Genomic DNA, 5,516 nt, shown 5'->3' with positions numbered 1-5,516 from the left:
GTTTTCCAGCATAGTTTGGAGGAAATATTTCAAACCCAATATTTGCTAAGTTAAAAAATACAAGCTTTTTCATCCCTTACTACTCCTGACCAAAAAAAAAAAAAAAAAAAAAAAAAAAAAAAAAAAAAAAAAAAAAGAAAGAAAGAAAGAAAGAAAAAGAAAAAAAGAAAAAGAAATTCCAAGTGAGAAATCGCAGTAAGATAAATATCAGTCCATAATATTTCCAGTAAAATGTGGCTTCAAGGTAACTAAGAGTTTAGGGCTGCAAGTTTCTTATTACATTCTTTGAAAGATTTAAAGTGGTGCTTTATAATCCCCTGAAGCTAAACCAAATGGATTCTAAGAATCTTAGGGCATTGCCCCATAGGAGTCTTACCAGCCCAAAGTAGAAGGATGTCTGTCTCTTTTAAATGAGTCCTTGGGAGCACTGAATCAATTTCACTGTTACTTATTAAAACCAACAATGTTTTTAAGAGAACTGTATTGGTGAAAGAGTCAACAGCCTGTAATAAAAGGGACAAGGCAGTGTAAAAGAAAAGAGAAATATGGGTCTCCTATTTTTAAGGGCAGTGTAGCTAAGAAGTTAAGAAAGCTATTCAGTTGTAAGCACAGGCTCTTTTTCATCAAGACATAAGAAAGAGTAAACTCAAAAGGCAGAGAGAAGCTCTTAGAAGATAGTGCTTAAAACCTTTGGAAAATACTCCCAGGGAGAGAAAGTAGGCCTTAACTGAAGAACCTCCCCTGTTCCAGGAGTAGGAGTCTCTAACAAAATATGTACAATTGGATTTCAAAATGTCCATGGACCAGTGGCTGCTATATACTTCTATTTGCTACATTTTTTAATTTTCGGGATTTTTTTTCCCCCAGTTCCTGACTCATCATTGTTTTTTGGGTTGTAGGGTAAGGGGAAAGATTTTTATTTTTGTTCACATGTATTTAGATTTAGGTAGTTTTTGTTTTTTGTTTTGTTTTTGTTTTTGAGAGGGAGGGAGTTGGGGAGAGGCAGAGGGAGTGAGAGAGAATCTTAAGCAGGCTCCATACCCAGTGTGGAGCCCAACACCAGGCTCGATCTCACAACCCTTTGATCCGTGCTGAAATCAAGAGTTGGATGCTTAACCAACTGAGCCACCCAGGCACCACATCTTTTTAGTTCTGGCATAAGAATCACTATACTGAGAAACTATACTGAGAAACTGCCCCTAAGGAAGCCCCTCTCAGCTAGACCTGATTTACATGATACAATCCTGGCTTTGTGCTAGTGCCAGTTTTGGACAGATTTTAGGTGAAGTGGGTATTTCACCTCTTTCTAGTCTAGTCCATTCCAGTCATCCGTTGAATACAGCTGAGAGAATAACCACTGTCTGTCACCATGTGGAACAGAACTGCCCAGCACAGCCCCATGGGAATTTCTACCCCACAAAATCATGAGAAAGAACACATCCTTGATCTAAACTACAAACTATTGGAACTATTATGCAGGAATGGATAACTGCCCCAGAATGAAGTTTTTATATAGATAAGCATGGATAGGTCTGTAATGGTTAGGTATTATAGATACATTATAATCACTGTTACAAATAGAATCAATTGAAAATGAGGGATATGTATTTATTTATTTATAAAAATTTTATCTATTTGTTTGAAAGAGAGAGTGAGCACATGAGTCGGGGGGAGGGGCGAAACAGACTCCCCAGTGAGTAGGGAGCTTGAACCTGTAACCATGACCCGAGCCAAAGGAAGATGCTTAACGGACTGAGCCACCCAGTTGCCACAAGGAATTTTTATTTAAAAAATGGAATCATGTGCATTATACAGAAGTTAGCAAAATTTAAATTTTACCTCAGATTTTGGATCATATTAGAATAATATATTGAGCTTAAAGAAGAATTTTGCATGGCACACTTTAAATTTTTTTTATTTTCATAAAGATACATATATCTCTCAGATGACTGGTGTTTTTGTCACAGACAAGCGTCATGGCCATGAAATAATGATATGGAGTTCATAAGAGAGATAAAAGACAGAATTTAGTTGTTAATCTAAGAATTGGATTATTTCAATCATACACTTATTTGGTCACATTTTAATATATCTTATTATTAGGTCTCATAAGGTGGTTCATCTAATTGCAGTCCTCTTTTATTTGTTGAAATATGTATAATATATGAAAATTTCTTTTCCTATGGAGAGGCCCTTTGTAGTTGCTATGAGTCTATCATAAACATCTTACCAGTTCATTGAGAAAGTAGTACTGTTATAAAGCTCATAATTTAATTCATGACACTGAGCAAAATGCATTTTTTAAAAAAGATTTTATTTATTTGACAGACAGAAATCACAAGTAGACAGAGAGGCAGGCAGGGGTGGGGATGGAGAAGCAGGCTCCCTGCTGAGCAGAGAGCCTGATGTGGGGCTCGATCCCAGGACCCTGGGATCATGACCTGAGCCGAAGGCAGAGACTTTAACCCACTGAGCCACCTACGCACCCCAGCAAAATGCATTTTAACAGTACTACTTTTGTATTATTTTTTTTATTATTCATCTGAGAAATAGTCAAAATAAGCAAAAATGTTTATTTTGTGTGACTCTGAAGGAGAGGCAGAATTAGACTCTCTAAGGGTAGCCATTCTTGGACAAAGTACATCTTCACTTGCATGGATAATTGCTGAGATCATAGAAATATATATGATAACCATATAGGTTTTCTTTCATAGTGTTACTCATTGAAAATCAGTACATGAATATTTTTAAATGAATACAAACAGATTTTAAGAGAACAGTGATAAAATATGAAAAAAATTAAAAGCACTTAAAATATTCCTTATTGACCATATTTTTAGGTCTGTTTCTGCTAAAAGTGACAGAAAACTAACTTGAACTAATTTATGCCAAAAAAAAAAGAAATGATTGCAAAGCAGTGCAAAAGTCCTTGGGAGTAATTCTGAATTCAGACATGGATTGAAAACTAGTCATCAAGACTGGATTTGTCTCTCCATTTTGGTTCTGCCTTCCTCTCTGCTGCCTTCGCACTCTTGTTCTCAAAATATGGATAGTAAATCTGAACCATTAAGCCATGAGTGCACCTGTAATGCCATTAGACACACTTAAGGAACTCTAAACCCTTACCTAAATCCAGCTCCTCAGAAGCAGTCTTAGTTTGTCTGCAGTGGACCTGCACATCCATATTGTTTAAAGCTCTTCAAACGTTTGTGACTCTTCTATCGACACAAGTCTTAGGAGCAAATCTCATTGGTCTCTATGGAATCAGTATTCCAACCTTGAACCAATCATTTTATGTCACTCTGAGGACTCTCAGGCCAATCAGGGATGGCCCACCAATTTCCTAGCAACTGGGACAATTCCGTCAAAACCACATGTGCAAAGTCAGTTTTGAATGTGGTACTTAAGGAATGTTAGGGTAATATTTTGACAGAAAGATGACAGCATTCCTGATAGCAAAAGCAGGAAGGTATCCACCGTAAGTCAAACATGTAATGTACTTGTGTGTTATTTTTCTAATTCTTGGTGAACCACGATTCAAAAATTAGAATGCAAAAAACAATATTTCACTGTAAGTATAGTAGGTTGTTTTCTTTGTGTCATGGAAATTTCCCAGATGTAGGCATTATATTTTAAATATAGCAAATAAAATATGCAAATATAAATGTTTATTTCATTTATGCCTTGAGTTATTATTTTTTAAATTAACTTATTTATTTGAGAGAGAAAGAGGGAGAGTGCAGGGGTAGGGAGGGAGGTAGGAGGGAGAAAGACAACCCCAAGCAGACTCCCTACTGAGGATGGAGCCCAAAGTAGGGCTCAATCCCAAGACCCTGAGATCATGACCCAAGCCAAAATAAGAATCAGACACTCAGAGGTGGGGGCGAGATGGCAGAGAAGTTAGAGACCCCATTTCAACTGGTCCCCTAAAGTGAGCAAATTATCTACTAGAACACTCTGAACACCCATGAAATCAGCCTGAGATATGGGATTATATATTTCTGGATCTCTACAAGAGGAGAAGACACCAGTTGAGAGGTAAAGCGAGTAGGAATCAGACTGATATCGAAGGATAAACAGAAGGGGGAGGGAGCCACCAGAAATGACCCATTGTAAAAAAAAATACCCCAATATGAGAGTGTCCTGTGATTATTGGCCCAAGCATTACCTTGGAGTCTGGTTACAAACACTCAAAAAGAGCAAAAGCTCTTAAGGGGCAACTGGTGGAATCTGGTGGTCACGGGCACAGGCCTAAGCCCATGGACCCAGGATGGCCTCTGCCGGAGACCACCTGTGCCAGAGTGCAGCAAAGCCTGCAGGCTGTGGTTCCTTAGCGGCCAGCTTTCCACTGCTTGCACCAGTGCTTGGCCAGGCACCCTCTGCAAGAAGTGTGTGCCAGCCAGCACTCTCTAGAACCACAGTCTTTGGCACTCTGCAGGTGCACTGTACGACCAACTGGGGACTGAACCATCTCCCTGCCCACACCTGAGAGTACTCTGTGTGGGTGCTAGCCAGTGGGTGCCAGGACTAGGCGAGAGTCTGAAAACTCCCAACCCAGGCTTGGAAATCTCAGTGTGCTATCTCTGGTTTAGTGCAGTCCTGGCAAAGGCAGCCACTGGACGCGGGCTCCCTGGACCAATATCACTTGCGCTTTTAGTAGTATGGAGGTGCAGAGACAAGCAGGAACTTTTTGGGCGACCCTGGAGACAGTGGCTCGGGACATGCACTGCCTGTGGGAGGTTGCATCGCTCAGTGGCTCAGCAGAGTTGGCAGAGGGGGAGTCTGTGTGTTCTGGGCTGTTGCAGCCGGTGCAACAAATTGACCAGGAACGTGAGGGCAAGAGGATAAAGAAAAGAACTTGAGAAGTAAAGAGATGGGGGCAGGAGGAGAACTGAGGAGGATGTCCAGCAGTGCTAAGTTTATTCAAAGCATTAGGCCATATATATAGTGATAATAGGAGAAGCAATACATCTGTGTCTAGTTAAACAACCACGAGTTCCCATAATAAGTTTCACATTTAACTATAAGCAGACCTCGTGACCCCAAATGGCTGATGCCAGTACAATTGTTCTATATTGATACAGCAAACCTGAAAGTAATTTATGAGCAGTATTAGGGCAGCAAGGGCCAGCAACAAACTTTTGACCCCAACAGAATTGTTCTCATTTATTTAGCAAGCGTGTGGGAAGTCACGTAGGCGAGCGCACAATCCATAGCACAGACCCTTTCTCAGTGCTCCTCAACTTTTCCCGTCCTAAACCTTTTGTTAGGTTATTCAAACTTTAAAGGAGGCACAAGTCAGGGCCTGGCTTGGTCCTCGTCTCAAGCCTTATTGCGGCCTCCCACACTGGGCCATCCACGGGGAGCAGACTGAGGATCCTCTCTGAAGATGGAGGTCTGGACTCAGTTTGCTTTCCTCTAAACCTCTGAAAAGCCGCAAAAAGCTGCCAAAGAACAAAAACCTCCAGAGAACAAAAGCCTGAAAAACCGGTTTCCACAGAGCCCAGCCCTTTGAT

Source organism: Mustela putorius, unplaced genomic scaffold (assembly GCF_011764305.1).
Source record: "Mustela putorius furo isolate JIRA1106 unplaced genomic scaffold, ASM1176430v1.1 tig00003974_pilon_pilon_pilon, whole genome shotgun sequence".
Lineage (NCBI taxonomy): Eukaryota > Metazoa > Chordata > Mammalia > Carnivora > Mustelidae > Mustela > Mustela putorius.
This window is presented reverse-complemented; position numbering follows the sequence as displayed.